Source organism: Petromyzon marinus, chromosome 25, assembly GCF_048934315.1.
Source record: "Petromyzon marinus isolate PM22_M1 ecotype Great Lakes invasive population chromosome 25, UKy_Petmar_22M1.pri1.0, whole genome shotgun sequence".
Taxonomy (NCBI): Eukaryota; Metazoa; Chordata; class Hyperoartia; order Petromyzontiformes; family Petromyzontidae; genus Petromyzon; species Petromyzon marinus.
The window spans coordinates 13,670,466-13,689,046 of NC_133691.1; the positions used below are offsets into that span (position 1 = coordinate 13,670,466).

Consider the following 18,581-nt stretch of genomic DNA (forward strand, 5'->3'; position numbering starts at 1 on the left):
GCACACCGGTGTGTTTGGTTTACGTGACAACCTTTACTAGTTGGTTGTCAGGTGGTGGCGGGTTTTAATGACTCATTTACATAGTTACGCGATCTAACCCAAAAAAAACTCTTATTATGCAAGCTCAGCTTGCCAAGTTTCTAATCGCATGCGCGGACAGCATCGTTGAGGCAATGAGCACGCTGATGGAGTAGTCTGTAGTGCCCGTGTGTGTGGCATGCGTGCAGGCTAGGTAGCAGGAAGATCTGCAGAGCCGCGACATCGAGGAGCTGACCGCGGAGAGAGAGAGAGTGAGTGCGAACACAACAACAAAGGCCTCCTTAATTTATTCATACAAGAGAAAGCGGTCAAAGAGCGCGTGATAAATAAACAAGAGGAGCCACGCTGCGCTTAATTAACTCCCCGGATGAAATCCCTCTCCTCCCGGGAGTGCCCCTGGATATCTGACCACGGGCAGCTCCAAGCTAGTGGCGTTGTTGCCTCACCACCTCCAAGAGGAAGTGTAAAAGAGCATGGGAAAAGAAAACCGTAAAAGGAATTGAAGAATTCCCCCATTATTTGCAGTTGCACTCCAGCTTTCCATTCAATAAGCGCTTCCTCTTCTCCCTATCCCTGCTCGTGAATAACGGCCCTCAGGTCCCCAGTGGAATTGGGAGTTGGCTCCAAGTGTGAACGGCTGATGGGAGAGTTAACTAACTAATTTTATTATACCAGTTAAGGCCCACTGAGCTATATATCTCTTTTTCAGAAGTGACCTAGCCACAAATGATAGCTCAAAGAAGTGGCTTATCATCATGTGGAAATTTATAGCAGCCAAATATTCTAAATGCATGTATCTAAAGAGTGTGCGGTGGAATAGCGCATGCGGGCCCTGTCCTTGATACCGCACGAGTGTGGACATGCAGATTAGGAAGCGATTACATTGTGGCCTGCTCGGTGCGTCTGCCGGTTACCTGGTTAGGGATATGGCGAGTGTGTTAGCATCTTGATTGTTTGTTCTGCTACACCCAGAAATGGTTTGTCTCTCTTCCCATCGCCAAGTGCAGCCTTTTACCTTCCGTTCGCTTTTCACTTTTGGCATCGCGCGCGCTGTCGTAACTTTGCTCAGGTGCATGAGACCCCGCACAGTGAGGCCCGGCGGCGTCCGCGAGTCTCAACTCGACTCGCAGCGAAATTCGCAAACAATCAGGCGTGCAGGTTGCAAATAATTGTGGCGCTCCCGGGAAACTGGCCAGGAAACCGCTCCCCCCCCCCCATGCCACGGCACGGTGGGGGGGGGGGGGCAGGGGAAAGGAGCGGCAATCAGTGGCGGCGGCCGCTAAGTGCGCTCATCAGGGTGCAATCAATGCGCGCCGTGCACCGCTGCTCCCCAGCCGCCGCGCGTGATGGCAGCGAGGATCGGTGTCCGATGTGATCAGCACCGTGTCGCGTCTCCCCGCGAGCACCACTGCCGCCGCACAGGGACCGCTTCTCAGCGGGCGAGAGCGGAGGTAGTGGCGCCGCTAGACTACAAGCTCCTCTCTCTCCCTCTTTCGCTCTCTGGTACAGGGTTGAGCACTCTGCTGTGAGAATTGTAGATAACAATTAGGCCCAAAAACCTAACTGGTGGTTGTACATTCCATTGGGCATGAACAATTTGTGAGTGGAGCATACTATCCAACAAAATTCTATCTCTACCTCTGAACGAGCTAGGCTACCAGCCACCAGTACTAGCCATAAGCAGCTAGCCTACCAGCCAATTTACAAGCCCGACCCGTAATGAGTTAGCCACATATCCACCACACCTCCGATTAGCACGATTGGCTAGGCATTGTGCAAAAAAAGTTGAACATACATACATACGCCAGTCCTATCCCTGCCCGTTACACAGCTGAGTCGGGGTAATTCGACGAGTCGGTCGCCCCATCGCCATTGGCCCCCTGTGCCCTACCGTGGTCCTTGCTATATCTCTATTAAACACCCTCTCCGAGCCATGGCCCAGATTCAGTCGTGGGGCCTGGCGCCAAAAAGCGGACGCGTCGGTGCTGACGCCAGGCCGATGTTTCAACAGAGAACCGGGGGAATCATAAATGGCGTTGGGGTTTGTAATTTGTGTTATCACGTCACGGCAGACGCCGCTCTGACCCACCAATTCATATTTGCGCATCACTCCGTGACACGTAATTCCAGTGGTCAACGATTGTGAGCGATCTACCCGCGGGATGGGGTGGGAGAGCTGGAGGAGGGGGGGGGGTTGGTGGGTGTTTTTTTGAGAGTGAGTACAGTATCACAAGTCCCTTTTGTGCGAGCCCCCTATCGTTTATCAATCGCCGCGTCACCCCCAAACGGAAATGTTCTCCGTGGCGCATCTCCCCGCCGTAATCAGTATTGACATCGCAACGAGAGGTCGCGTCGTTGTGATGAGATGCGCAGCCGCGTGTGACCTGCGTAATTGAGGAGAGCGTCACGGAGCCCACGGCCTAGGCTCCGTGGAAATCCTGGTTCAATCTGGGGTAGAGCCAGGGTTACAGGGGCAGGGATAGTGGAATGGGTCAGTGATAGGGGCAGTTCACATGGTTTGCTGGATACTGGGTTACGGTAAGCTTGAGTGGATAGCCGGTTGTCTGATTAGTTATCAACTAACAATGAGGAGACAAAGGTGGCCAGCCCTTATTGTGCTATAAGCCTTAATTAGCTGTTTGCTCACAGCACTGCTGCTGCAGCCTATGTGGCTCAACGGGGATCAATGTTTAGACAGGGATCAGTCTTTGTTCTTAGCAAGAGAAAATAAACCCGTATCAAGTATCAGTGTAAAGATCAACACTGGGAAGACATGCTGCTGTCCTTGGGGCTGCCCACACCATCCACTCGTACACGATGCCGCCCTGAGCAGCTGCTTGCTAGCAGCGCTTACCACTACAATCTGGAAAGGCGCACGGGGGCTGTATTGATAATAATGGTAATGATTTAGCACCCTCTTGTACACCGGGGTGTATTTGAGCATATTATATCACATCTCATCTCAACACGTTTGAAAGGGTACTCCTGGTATTCGCTGTCCCTGTGGGCACAAGGTGACTTGGCACCTGACCTGCAATCGGGTGTCATTCTGCCAGTAGGGGGTGCTGATTGCTGTGTGTAATCCCAGTTAGTTGAGTAATATATGCATATGTATGTATGCTGGTACACACACTTGTATGGCATACGCACTTGGTTGAGTTTAATCTCCGATGAGTCGGACTGTCTACAGGTTGGCAAACACAGGTCGGCCACATCACGGTTGAGGACAAAGAGGAAGAGGTTGTGCCTGGCCATGAATAGGAGCAAGGGATGGAAGAACCCCCTTCCCCAGAACTCCCTCACTCACCATCCACCCTTCCATCCCCCTCTGAGCCCCTCACAGCCCCCCCCGCCCCACACTTCCAAACACTTCCCACCCCCACCAGCACTTCCCCTTCTTCCCTACAGAGCGTCACATTAGAACAATAAGAAAGTGTCGCCAAGTCTCAATGCTTTTGAGTCGTTTGGTTTTTCTCTCTGGGACATGCGAGTGGCTCTCGCATTTCCAACGCCGAGCGCTGTCTCAGTCCACAGTGTGAGTGGGCCCCACCGTGGCTGTTGCGGAGCTTCGAGGAGCCGAATGTGACGCAGAGTTCCCTGGCACTCCAGGGGATTCTCACTGAGCTTGAGTAGGGGGTGACGAGCATAAGGTTGTGGTGGTGGTGGTGGAAATTGAGGACTACGAGGAGGAGGAGATGTCCGTCGCCCATAGTCGAACCAGGAACCATAGTCGTCCCCACGTCCCCGATTGCGAGAGGCAGTGCTGGCGGGCAGTTCCACGATCTCAGGCGTACGTTTCAGGCACTAAGGACATACTTATTACCGTAATCACGCGGTGATTTTTAAATGGGCGTAGTATGTCAACCAATTGGGACTGTGATTCGGATACAAGTCATCCGTACACCTTTCTTGATGAGGGAGAAATGCTCGTTAACACCGTAGTGTTGGACGTGATGAGACGAACTGACGTCTTCATCCACGCTGGGATGGTGGTGAAGGTGCAGTCTGGTTTGTGTGTGTGTGTACGTCCATGAATAAGCCATATTTTCTAAAACCATAATTACCTTCAAAATGACATCCCATATATATAAAATTGTGATGATTAAAAAATTGACTGTGAAGTTTTCCTAAGCTGTGGAACTGCCCTACATGTAGTGTCAAATACTGACACTGAAAAATATTTGCTGCAGTGAATCAGAAGCCTTATCACTATCCCAAACTCCAACCCGCAGAGGACTAGGGAACATATGACAACTCATTGCCCCATTGGCAAATACAATGGAGGAGGGATCATCAGAGCGATACACTCCGCTACTCCTGACGCAATCTTCAGGCTCAACCATCTCAATGTAAAATCGTAGTTGCACTTCAATGTATGTATTTGTAACTTCTTTCGCACTGTACGTAGCCAACCGTGCCATACGAATAAGACTACAACCCTCTTTGCTAATTCGACTGTCCACCTGTCCTGATTTTTCCAGGATCGTCCTCTTTTTTGAGGTCGCCGTCGTGGGAAATCTGTAAGTCTTCGACATTAAAAGTTCCCATCTTTGTCGGTTGCATAATAAAACAAAATATAGTGTACCACTCAAAACGCCAGTCTTTCAAAATCATGCCACTCAGAGGTTGGTGAATGCACCGCGTGGGTCCGAGCGGCGGACGGGAGTTGGGGGGTGGGGGAGTGGCGGTGCGCGTGGCGCAGTTTCGGCCCTCGTCACCACGAGCGGTTGACCCGCACACGTGTAGCTCGTTTGCCGCGCAGCGCCACAAGCAGACGAGATTTCACCGCTCTCTACGAGCACTAGGGAAAGATCTTGAAGCTTTGTGGGGGCGAGTAACTGTGGGCGGCCCAAGTCAGGTAGCCATGGGCACCCATAAAGACTGTTTAGGGGGGACAAGCAATATACTTTGCCCCCCGCCCCTGACTTACTGTGTCCTCGTGGGTCTCGGCAGTGCCGGCAGTGTGAGGCTCATCGTGCTGCGCTGCTCACGAGTGCTTGATTGTTAATGCAGTCTAATCGAACAAAGGTGTTTGCATGAGCTTTTTTCACAGCTTAAATTAGATTTTTTTGTATGATGCTGCTGATGATTGTCATGATGTTTCTGTGCTTGCTGCTGGTGAGTGATGGTGGTGATGGTGGCGAGTGATACGTGAACCAGTCTCTGCACACCTCCTCCCCACCAATGCGCACTGCCCAGCGTGGGGAAGTATGCTCATTACTGACATGGGGAGGCCTTAGGTTTAAGGGCAGCACATTCTTTCACATTTTTCTATTACAGCCATCTGTTCAGTAATGCTCCACGGAGGCTAAAGAGGGTCTTGCGCTGGTATGCTTGGCCAGTTAAGGAGTGCATCTCTGCATGTACGATTAAGTCGATGTACTCGGACAAACCCCTATGGCTTTAAGAGGGGCTAGCATGCAATTGTCCGCACAGACGGGTTCATAAACCCAGATTAGCCTTCTCACCTGCTCAGACTCCCATTGATGTATTTAGTCAATTCCTCTTTTTCTGAATGAGTTTGCGCGCATCCTGCTGAGTTCATTTTAGTATAAAGATTGTAATGAAAAGTAGAACGCTTCAGTTGATTGGATTTGACATCGGCACAGCTCTACACTGACGTACACAACAAGAAATAACAGCGCGGTCATATTCATCAAAGATCGCCCACGGAGCCCACACCTCGCTCTCTCGCTTCGCTCCGGGGAGGACTTTTTGTGCAAAGCAATCAGGTGGCGAGGGGGCAAACGCGCAGGGAGATGGGGCGACAAAACAAACTCGATTCGAAAACGGAGGTAAATTACTCTCAGTAATGGCACTGCACTCATTACGGCACCAAAAAATAGGGGACCCAGCGGGGAGGATGAGCGGCGCTGCCGTGAGCGCCGTGTGATTTCGCTTTTGTTGCTGGCGGCTCTCGGTGCGGAGCTCACGCGAGGTGCAGGGACGAGCGCTCCGGACCGAGATTGACGAGAAGGAATAAACGAACTCACGTGGACGGCGGCCTCGACGCAATTAAACGCGCGGTTTAATTTGTCGGCAGGCGCGCGACGCGGATTACACGTCCAGAGGAGACGCTTTATCCAACCCAATGGCATGGCGATTTCTGCGAGAAATCTTGAGCAAAAATAAGTGGTTGCTCACAGTCTCCTTGATCGCTCGAGCGGTGAAATTGTGGCATTGAAGGTTCCCAGGTTTGTTTTATTCATTGTTGTAATGTTTAAAATAGGCGATGATTTTTGGCGCCGGAGTAGTTTTAATAATTGGCTGCAATCAATTTCCAAGCGAACGAGCCGGACCAATCCCAGACGTTGGTCATGGGGCCGCTCGTGCCGTGGGTGCCCCATGCCGTGGGTCCCCATGGCGTGCGTCCCCATGCCGTGGGTCCCCATGCCGTGGGTCCCCATGGCGTGCGTCCCCATGCCGTGGGTCTCCATGGCGTGGCCACGGCGCCCTCTGCTGGACGCGGTCGCGTTAACTGTGATCACTACACGCAATACCATGTGTGTGTGTGACTGTACACGCAGTACCGTGTGTGTGTGACTGTACACGCAGTACCATGTGTGTGTGTACACGCAATACCATGTGTGTGTGTGACTGTACACGCAGTACCATGTGTGTGTGACTGTACACGCAGTACCGTGTGTGTGTACACGCAATACCATGTGTGTGTGTGTGACTGTACACGCAATACCATGTGTGTGTGACTGTACACGCAATACCATGTGTGTGTGTACACGCAATACCATGCGTGTGTGACTGTACACGCAATACCATGTGTGTGTGTGACTGTACACGCAATACCATGCGTGTGTGACTGTACACGCAATACCATGTGTGTGTGTGACTGTACACGCAATACCATGTGTGTGTGACTGTACACGCAATACCGTGTGTGTGTGACTGTACACGCAATACCATGTGTGTGTGTGTGACTGTACACGCAATACCATGTGTGTGTGACTGTACACGCAATACCGTGTGTGTGTGATTGTACACGCAATACCGTGTGTGTGTGACTGTACACGCAATACCATGTGTGTGTGATTGTACACGCAATACCGTGTGTGTGTGACTGTATACGCAGTACCATGTGTGTGTGACTGTACACGCAGTACCATGTGTGTGTGTGACTGTACACGCAATACCATGTGTGTGTGACTGTACACGCAGTACCATGTGTGTGTGTGACTGTACACGCAGTACCATGTGTGTGTGACTGTACACGCAATACCATGTGTGTGTGTGACTGTACACGCAATACCATGTATGTGTGACTGTACACGCAATGCCGTGTGTGTGTGTGACTACGCAATACCATGTGTGTGTGTGTGACTACGCAATACCGTGTGTGTGTGACTACGCAATACCATGTGTGTGTGTGACTACCCAATACCATGTGTGTGTGTGACTGTACACGCAATACCATGGTGTGTGTTGACTACACGCAATACCATGTGTGTGACTGTACACGCAATAACATGTGTAACTGTACACGCAATACCATGTGTGTGTGACTGTACACGCAGTACCGTGTGTGTGTGTGACTGTACACGCAGTACCATGTGTGTGTGACTGTACACGCAATACCATGTGTGTGACTGTACACGCAATACCATGTGTGTGTGACTGTACACGCAGTACCGTGTGTGTGTGTGACTACACGCAATACCATGTGTGTGTGACTACACGCAATACCGTGTGTGTGTGACTGTACACGCAATACCGTGTGTGTGTGGCGGTAGTCCGTTCACCGCTTGGTGCAGAGGCTCGCGGTTCGAAGCCGGCGGCCGCCATGATTAATATTGCAGATGTGTTAACCATAACAGGACTACGAGAGCAGGCCATTGTGTGCCGCCGTCATGAACCAAATGTATAAAATACAAAAAATACCTGCAGGTTACTCAGTTGGGATTTACATAGCAACCGTTGCTACTGAATCATGGCAAAACTCTCTTGAAGAAGAGTCATGAGTCTCAATGAGGTTAACATGGATAGAAAAAGTATGTAAATATCGATTCACATGCAGACATGTCTAGCCCTTTGTCAATTCACTGCTGAATGAGAGCCTTTGCACACTTTTCGTAGTCGTCTAGGTTTTAAGACCATGCTAGTTAGTGAGGGCTGGTGATTACCACGTTTGACTACTTACGGTGTGAAATAAGTTCAACGTACATACAGTACAATATTAGATTTCACTCCAATGCTCCCTCTGCTGATTACCCCGTAGCATGATCTTGGTGCTGCCTATGTCAACTCGGCGTGCCTGGTGGGCACCAAGTTTCCAGACCAAAGCCTACTTAGCTCCCGAGAGTGTACGAGGCTCTGCATTGTGGAGGCCCTCATCCAGCAGCGGTTTGGCAAGGGGCTTTGCGTGTTCTCAAATTCCGCACGACCGTCCTGGCTGGCCCTGCGATGATATGGGTCGTTACATCGCAGGCTCGTGAGAGGTGGTGACGGCTCGAGGAGGACCTTCATCCAGCAGGGAATTGAGCCTGGCTGATGACGGCGCATACGACGAATTATTTAGTGATGCTGCTGCTGCGTTGGAAGTGGTGCACAAGCACAATTAGCAAACTCCACACGTTCACCAACAGCCCTGTTTGTAAGCACAATATATAATGGGCAACGTTTTGAGAAATGGCTCTTATGCGCTACGAAAAAGCGCCATTGCCTGAAATGTCGCCTTTTAAATATTTTTTTGAATCTTAAGGCCACAACGTTATTGATGTCCGTGTTGAGTTCGTTGTTAGTTGTGCACACAATCGGGGCATGACGCGTCTGTGCCGCTGCGGAGCTGGGTTTCAGTGGACGGGGACTCGCCGATGTAATCGCATTAACGCATACGGCGAACCTCCGACATCTGTTTTGTGTAAGTAGGGTCTCGGCGAGGGGTCCTGCAGACCACGGGGGTCGCTGCTCCCCTCTCAGGGGGTCTCTTGCCCCTTTCCCATAGGTTGATAGTACTGTAATTGCTCTTTCTCCTTTGTTTATCCAGAAAAGCCTCACTTTGACCTCGCTGCATTCGGATGTTTTGGCCAATTCCATCAGTAATGAGAATCTGGCTTCGTGGGAGGAAACCGGAGAACCTGGAGAAAACCACCACGCAGTCGAGGGGGTTGCACTTCAACCCCAACACAGATCTGGCTTTCTCGCAGCCAAAACCTACAGCATCTGGTATGCCCAGACAGTCTCCCATCAAAGGACTAACCAGATTCAAGTCTGCTTAGCTTCCGAGATCTGGCGCATTCAGTGATTTGGTCATTCTGTTTCGCTCTTTTGTGCGCAGTCTTTGGTGACCGGCCTGGGACTTGGCTCGTTGCTGTTGGTCGCCTGGTTTAATCACAACTCAGTCGGTGGGAGTCGATGGGTCTCTTTCCAAGTATATGGGTCTCGTGTGTGTGTGTGTGCATCGCTGTACAAGTCTATATAGCCCGACGACCATTATGCCCCCCACCCCCTCATGTTCTCCGTCGAGGAGATGGGGGATGCAGCCCTTAGTCCGCCCCTTACGTCTCTGAAATGGCCTCTATCGCCTGTAACTTTGGCCGGAATATTGCCTCAATCTGCGGTGACTGTTATAATCCCCGAGACCCCGACTCGGCCCACCACAGCCCATCGCCTCCACTCCCCACAGCCCCCCACCCCTCTCACGCCACTCCCCTCCATCGCCGTGTGTGTTCTCTGCTCTCTCTAAGCGCCGCCACGATTTTATTGTTATTTTGTCATTTCGTGGTAAATCTCGTTTTACGAACGGGTGCGTTCTATATTTTCATTGCCCTCCTATTTCTACCGTTTTTACTGTGCAGTACGGTTGTGTGTGGGGGCGGGGGAGCAGGGAGATGGGGGGGATCTGGGGGAGATCTGGGGGGCGTGGGGTGAGTGTCTTTGTCTTGTCCCGCCGCCTCCGCCGCGCAGTGTGATGAAGCTGTTCATCAGATGCCAGAAAGAGATGGCGTTCGAATCCGTAGTGCCCATGGCGAGCCTTTGCCACACTCCTAATCGCGACCCCCTTTCTATGAACTCCGTTCTGCGTCTTTAGTACACAAAACATCATTGATAATTATCGACCGATTGGCTTTCCAGACCAATATTTGCTTAAGAAAGACCTTCTAGGTCGCAAGAGCCGAATGGCTCACGGTTATACCAAATAAATGAAAACAATGAAAACTGCTCATCAAATGCTGCTGGGGTTGCCAGATGTGTTTTGGCAAGAATACTCCCATCTGCCGTGTTCGCACGGTCAGTAGAGAAGTGAGCCGGTCCTGTTCGCGAACTGGGTGAGTGGACTCCAGGTATTGACTCCAGGTTGCACCGAGGCTTGGGGCGAGTGTAAAGGTTGACATGGTGGTGGAATTAAACGCCCTTTCCAGATTCCCATCTTCAACGCATGGCGCCTGGACTCCTCCGAATTGTGCGTCCCCCCCCCCCCCCTTGCGCAGTTGCACTGCCTGCACACTCGAGAGCTACGCCACTTGGTGTGAGTGCACATCCCACATCACGGAATCGGGATGAGAAAGGAGCTTAAATCCCTCATCGGCGCGGACAAAGCGCTTCATCATCAGCCACGCTCAATCCACTGCTGGATGAACGCCCCTCAAATCCGCCACGACCCCTCGTGCTCCCGCGACACGCTTAGCATTCAGGGAAGCCGGCGCCCTGCGTAAAGGCGCCTCTCTGAGATGCGAAATGGCTTCCTCCTCATTCCTCGCTGGCGCCCACTTCATTTCACGCTCTCTCCGTCCGCCCGTCACGGCCTGAGACCATCCCAACCCCCACCCTTCATGCCCCCAGCCCCTTCCTCCCTCCCCCGTCTCCCCAACCAACACCTTGCACCCCCATGAACCCCCCCGCCACCACCCACCCGTCTCGCTCCTCCTCCGGCCCAATTATCTCCGGTGGCTCCCGTGGCGCCGCAGGATTAATTGGGCCCGGCCGGGTGAGTCTCGCGCCCTCGCCCAACGGCCCCTAAACTATGCCGGCGTCTGGCACAGCTCCTCCTTAATTGCGTCCTCAGCGCAGACTCCACCAAAACAAACAGCGAGACGCGGCTTCATCTTATAGCTACTCGCTCAGGTGAGAGTGCCCCACCCCCCATTCGAGTCGAAGGCTTCGTCTTGTCTTTTCGAGCTGCGACAATTGATAATTGATTTGCTTAATCGCGGGATAACCATGCGCTTGTCTTTTTCCACAAATGTAATTCCGATTGTGCTATCGACGTTACTATTGGACGACGTGCCCATTAGGAAATCTGGCAGAGCCGCTGGGATCCTCCGTGTTACAGCACCGCCCGTGGAAGCAGATAGCATGGAGCTACTGCTAAAATCGCTTCATGTTACTTCTGCTCCACACAGTAGTGGATGCAGTGCTTTCCCACTCGCCCTTCGGTTGATAATAATGCCCGTCGCTTGACAATCAACCCATTATTTTATTTATTCTTACAGGTAGTATTTATTAAAATTACGAGCAGAATTAAATTGATTGTGATGGGTGTTTTTTGTGGCAAGACCAAAACACTTGAGAGCCCGGTTAATGACAGGCTGAGTGAGTGACTGGTCAATCAGACGGGACTGAACAGCTTGGATGATAATCGCGGTCGCGTGGGGCGCTACCCAATGCGACCACCAGGGGGTAAGTGCCCACTCCCGCTCGCATTGTGGCACACGTGGAGAAACATGAAGTATTATAGAGGGTTTTTTTATTTGATCGCGTAAATATAACATGTGTCGTTAAACCCGCCACCACCCGACAGCCAATTAGTTAAGTTTGTCACGTAAACAGAACATGCCAATTCGTTACTAGTACAGCACACCCGTGTGTTGGAGAGCAAATCCACAACATTTACAGTCTGAGTACGACGTTTCGCCAGTAATTACAACTAGCATCATCAGCCGGACAGCCAGATTTGTGGAGAAATCCTCCTGTTTGTACGTCACCTTTCCACTCATTCCGACACGCAGATGATATGGTGAGTTTCCTGAAAAGGTAAATTTGTTACATTAATTATTATTCAACCGTTTTAATATTTTGTTATAAATTTGTATTGTGAATTACCATATGAATAACCCAACTGCTAATGGATACCCATTGTAATCTATATGCATTCATTAATCCCTCCCCTCTTCGCACGTGAAGGACTTACAAGTGACGTCACATCTATCCGTCTAAAGACCAAAACAGGATTTCTCCACAAATCTGGCTGTCTGCCTCATGATGCTAGTTGTAATTACTGGCAAAACGTACTTAGATTGTACATGTGGATTTGCTCTCTAACACACTAGCAACGAATTGGCTGTGTCAGGTGGTGACGGGTTTAACGACACATAGTCACGCGATCTATCTTATGGATGACATTGGCTGCGAGAGGCCTACATGAAGTTAAACAATGAAGTAGCTCGGGGCACTTCCGCGATGTGGTGCAGTGTATTGCACCATGAGGTGGCTAGGAGATGTTAACTAGCTCGCCTGGTATACAGGAGGTCGTGGGTTCGATCCCGACCCTGACACCTGCTTCTGTATATTTGTAGTCTGCATGTTCTCACCCTTGTCGCGTGGGGTTTTCTCCGGGTTCTCCGGTTTTTCGCTCCACATTTAGAATTGTGCGTTTCGAGTATTTGGCTGCGATAAATTTGCACATGCTAAGCCACTTCGTTGAGCTATCATTTGTGATAGCCAGTTCGCTTCTCAAAAACCGCTACATAGCTCAGTGGGCCTTACCTGGTAAAATAAAAAAAAAATGTTTAAGAGTGTCAGTGTTCACATGTGTCGTGCAGTGTGCTATCAGGTAGAGTAGTTCAGGTCGCAACCTCTTCCACTGTTGACCAAACCGCTCATGTTCCTCAGTCTAGGCCTGTGAAAACTGTGACAATATTCTGTGATAAAAGGCTCAGCACTATACAGTACCGGTACCAAAGCTCGGAACAAAATCAATTGCTGCCACCGGAGCACAGATCCCAATTCCCAGACTGTCGGGGACAAACCTGGAAAAGGTGGCAACCCGATGTGTGGTGCATTGTTGGGGTGTGTGTGGGATAATAATCAGCCACGATCTATCCACTGCTGGATGAATGCTTCCCCAAGCTGTGGCCATGACCAACGATTCTTCCAATGCAACAATTACGCTAGAACCTGCACACGAGTTAATTTAATCGCCCTCGTCTCGGCGGTGAAACGTCCTCTCGAAGGGCTGTTCCCTGCAATGTCAATACGGGGTGGGCTCCATCGCAGTGCATTACTTATTCGGCTCCGTCGCGTACACCCACAGCGCTGTTGGGAATCCACTGTTGGAAGAGGCCCTCCTCACGCCGTGCAGATCGCGGTGGCGATTTGCCCAAACTGGACCGCGTTGGCCAGTATGGGTTGATGAAGGCATGGGACGTGGAGGCGTAATACACTGGCATGCACTCTTCTGCACTGCGCTCGTATCCTCCTAGCCCATAACACCTGCTGTGCATGGTGGTCGCCCATACAAAGCAATATCCAGGCTCATACCCGTTTCGCTTCCGAGGAGGGTCACTGGCGCGGTGTAAATGTTGGGCGATGCCCTCTGGCCACCAGAGGGCGCCCCGCGCTAAACCGCCACCACACGTGGACACAATAACGAAGCAAAAATTCGCCTCTCCATATTTGTCCCTCCACATACAAAATATATATCATTTTTACACACCCCATCAGCCACACGACATTCTGCAATTGCGTAATGTTTGCAGCATTGGTTCAACACAAGCAAACTATAGACTGGTTTTCGACGTTCAATGTCTCATCAGCAGTCACAATGCTTGCTTGAACCACGTGGAGAGACGGAGTTTGATAGGCATGGAAACCTTGACTTAAAGCTTTCGTGACTGCAGGAATTCATATTATTGGGTCTTTCGGTAAAGTCATGTAGATAGGTTAAAAGAAAATAACAACCTATCTACGTGACTTTACCAAAAGACCCAAGAATATGGCATGGCAACGTTTGCCTGGGTCTGGTCTCCCAGGTCGTAAGTTGACAATTCTAAAGCTACGGCATCCAGCACTGATTCCAGTACACAGGTGGCTCGAATGGTGCACCACCAAATATGAGTGCGGTGGGGGGCCCTATCCACACCTTCCGTGAGAGCAGAACCTGAGAGCCCTTGTGGTATAGAATTTGCAACTACTGTGGGATCTGGCAGAAGGAAGGAAGCGGCGTTGATGTGTGGCGGTGTCGACGGTATTGATGACGCGGCCTAGCTCGCGCTGGCGCGTTTGCCGCTTGTTGCAGAGGTTCACGGTTTGATTCCAGCGGCCACCCTGGTTAATACCGCGGGTCTTTAACCATAAAAACATGCACCGTCTGCTTCACAGTGGACGTTAAAGATCCCATAACATAATTCACAATTGTAAATGTTGTGGGTTTACTCTCCAACACACCTTTGTGCTGAACGATGAACGAATTGGCATGTTTTGTTTACGTGACAATTTTTACTTATTGGCTGTGTCAGGTGGTGGCGGGTTTAACGACATTTATATTTACGCGCTCTAACTCAACAAAAAAACTCATGAATAATATTGGTCGCAAAAGCCTAGTGTTAGACTGGTAATTCACAGGAGCAGGCCATTACGGGCCGGTGTCATGGTCTAACTTTGAAAAATTACACTGCAAATGACCAGAATTGGAATGTAATTTGAAGTTGTCACCCCCTACAGTTTATCAGGACCCAATTGAGAGAGATTCGCGAGATCCGGTGAGACTTTTCGAGGTAAACAAGCGGGATAGCAATAGTCTGTAATGAGCTCTATGACTTTAATGTTAGCCCACCGCCAAGAAAGCACGATGATCTCTGAATGGGGGGGGGGGAGGCACATGCGGGAGGTCTGTAGCACCCCCAAAACAAAGTCACACACCACCGGGTTGACCAGCAGCGTTGCTGCGGTGGCCGCGTTGTGCCGGCTGCTGACCGAGTGGCGATGATGCCGAGTCGCGTCTCGTGCCTCACCGCGAACAGCAGGTGGCGACGAGGGACCACCAACTATGAGAGGGCTCCTCTCGTTCATCCAGACGAGGGATTTCATCTGCCGGGTATACCGTTATCATCATCATATTGTGCTTCTTATCAGCAGCAGTGGCAGCTGAGTCAATCATAATTGTTCAGTATCAGTCAATCATCATCCATGAGCATTATCCAGTTTCGGCATTATTGTCATCGTCAGCAATGGCAGTAGCAACGTCATCTATCAACATCAATAGCTGCTTCATAATAATCAGCCATAATCTATCTACTGTTATCCACCGCTCACGGTTTCGTGCTGCGACAATCCGCCTAGCTCCTGCAAACGGGCTGATTTCATCGTTCAATCTCCACGTTTGACGGAACCTTATTTATGTACCCATGAAAGCCTCACCGAATCCCAAGACTTGTTCAGGAGGGTCCTGCTGCATTAGTATGTTTGACCCTGACAAAAGCATACCATTCCATAACACTCAAGGTTCTGTACATATGGATTTGATAATCCATTGATGTATTGCCATCTTCCCAAGTCAACCCGAGGACCTGTCGCTGAATGGGGAGGGGGGGCACACGTGAGGTGGGAGCCCTGATGTCTATCAAAATCACTAACCAGGCTCCTGCTTGGCTTCTGAGACTGGACGAGATCAGACGCATTCACAGTGAGTTTGCGGCTCCGTGCCCTCTGCTCCGAGACGCAATAAAAACTGGAAATGGAAGCAGTCACGGTGTGAGCAGGAGGAGTGCATGTGGCACGGAGCCCGGCTCTTATCAGATGCTGATTTTAAAGTTGACAACAGAAGCTTTCCTCCTCCACCACGGGCATATAGAGACCCAGGGACATTCAAGAGGTTTTTGGAGGTCCTTGGGAAAAAATGCCAAATGAGAAGGCCCTCTCGGCCCCTTTCGGATGTAAGGACTGACGCAAACATGCCCCCCCCCCCACCTGCCAAAACCCAGTTCTACTGCCCTGCAGAGACCCCCACCAGACACACTCTGGCAGATCAGTACCTACACGCCCTGTCGAGTCCGACAAAATATCATATCCATGGGTTTACATGCACCCCAGGTCTCCCATATAATGGAAATACACTTTACATTGTTTCTCAATGGGCTGGTTATGGAGTTAATATGTAAGTGGGTGTGGGTGTTTGTCTTTTCTGATTAGATTTTTCGCACCCTTAGAAGTCAAGTAAAAATTATCACTGTATTTGCCAGCGATAGAAATGCACAAGGGTATAAGTAATGGCCCAGCAGTTTGCACACTCCGCTATGAATCTGGCAACCTGAATTTGCTTGACAGCCACAGCTAATATTCAGTGGTGAGTGATGCCTGAAACTATATACAAGTGGCAAGGTTGAGATCGAACACCACGAGCTCTTGCATACCAGGCCAGTGGCACCAGTGCTGAACCAAAAGCGCCCTGACCAGTGGTGAAAAATGGTCACATCTCCCACGATCGACATGGTAGAGGGAGGCCCTTCCTCCATCACTGCATTGACAAAGGGCGACAAACCTATTAATGTATTATTACTATCGGGGGCAGACAAAACAGTGTTGAGACTCGCAGAATAAATGTTCTAGTAAATGCCGTTGTATATTCGACGAATGCAACACCAACTTCATCCAATACAAATCTATTACTTTGGCCACGGAAACGTGGGGCCACGGTATTTGGATCAACGCGGGTGAAGTATGTAACTTCTCACGCTATCAGATGCTGGGTTTTGCTGTATTCGTGTGAATGAGAAAGGAACATTCCTCTGGCAGAGGCTCACTCTGATCAGGCCCCTTGCGTGTGCGGGATCGCGTTGCATCATAATAATCTTCCTTGTTTGTCACAGTCTCAAACTCTTTCAGATAGGTCCAGCCACACATTGGGTTCTTTGGCCAACTCACTGACAGGTTGCATTCACGGAGGAGGAAAACAGAGAACATGGAGAAAACCCAGAGTGCGTGCATTGGAGGTATCGCTCAAAGCTCCGCACAGATGGATTCAATAATCCAATGCTGTACGTACTGCCAAAGCTTGGCAACATGACGGCCCAAGGCAACCCTCCCATCCATTGACTCGCGAAGCTCAACCCCTACTTAGGCTTCAGAGATCCGCCGAGGTCGGCTGCATTCACGTTGATTTGGTTGCAAGCAACGCGCCGAAGCGTGCCGAATGTGAGAGGAATGGGGTTCAGGCGGCGCTGTGCAGTCAATGATTCCTCTCTATGGATTTGTTTGGCCACGGTCAGTGCCGGCATTTACACAGTATTGGCGAACAAAAAGATGTGTGCCCCGAGGGGTGGCTCGGGGAGCTGTTTCTGTTTCCGTTTCTCCGCGTATTCCTGTTTATCTTTCTCTCCCTCTGTGTCTCTCTCTTTGTTACTCTTTGTCTGCCTCTCCAGGGGGAGGGGGGGGCGCCTATATTGCTCAGTCTCTCTCTTTCTCCATCTTTTTTGGGGGGTTTCTGTCTGTTCTCCATGAACAATTTTGAAAAATCTACAAACAAATGTGTTCGTCCCCCCCCCCCCACCCATCATGCAATTTCACCACCGTTGTAGCTTTGCATCCTTGTCCACCACACTCATCGCCCACCCATCAAACCAAGCCCGACCTGGTCGCAGTGAATAATTCAATAGGAGGTAACAAACGAACTGCAATGCTCTCCCGTTGTTTTCGGTGTCACCATGCTTTTTATTTTTAACACTGTTTTGGCCCTACTTCAAAAGGACCATGCACCAACAAAATTTGATAGGGTTTTTTATCTGTTGAAAGATGCAGTGCTAATTATGAATGTGGCAAGTAAAACAATATATACTGTATATAATGTGTGTGCCTGTACAGCATCGCTAATACGCTCCATTCATTTATTGACTTAAAAATAACGTACAGTGTGCAATGTCTCCTTTGTAGCAAATTACAAACTACGCGACCGCGTTGCGCTGGCAGGAGAGCACAAGCGGACATCCACTCGGTCCGGTATAAACGCCGCCTCCAAACTGAAGAGGCGAACCTCGCTCGTATTGGCTTTCGCAGCTGCTCTTGTTATGATTCACAACAGATTTGTTTTTTGGCTTAGGCCACCTACCTAATGATCGAACCACGTCTGTCTCTTTAAGAATCCTTCGCCACCCAACACAGCCGAACAGATGCAATTGTCACACGGCGCACGAGCGTTTAGCGACGCGTCATTATTGTCGTTTCAGTTCCACTCACCCGATGAGTTCTCACAGCCAAATGTAGCATTTCTCTACTTACGTATGACAGCAATGTATTCGGTAGCTAAACGCCAATGTCCATGTCTGCTGGCCATGGCGAGAGGGCTTCAGCAGAGAGAGTTTGTGTAATAATAGGGGTTTTCTCCTTTTTCTGGCAACAAAACTAAAACCTTTTTACAAGGAATCATGTGTGCATTAACCAATTGAGACGAGGCTCAAAAGAAAGCCGTCTCTGGTGTGGACCAATCAGCTTCAAGGACAATGCATATATTATCAGAGTGTTTTTTGTTTGCATTTTAACCACAAGTATTGTGGTTATAATGCACACATGATTCCTCGTAAACAGGTTTCAGTTTTGTT

At 50.1% G+C, this 18,581-nt stretch overlaps 1 protein-coding gene across 1 annotated transcript in view; it reads left to right on the forward strand.

Annotated features, from left to right (window-relative positions):
- The window catches only part of GSTO1 (glutathione S-transferase omega 1), a 43,886-nt gene continuing 25,305 nt past the window's right edge, over nucleotides 1-18,581 (forward strand). The window contains exon 1 of the mRNA XM_032960377.2: nucleotides 1-290. The gene's annotated coding sequence lies outside the window, so the exon portion shown is untranslated. The remainder of the gene's footprint in view (nucleotides 291-18,581) is intronic.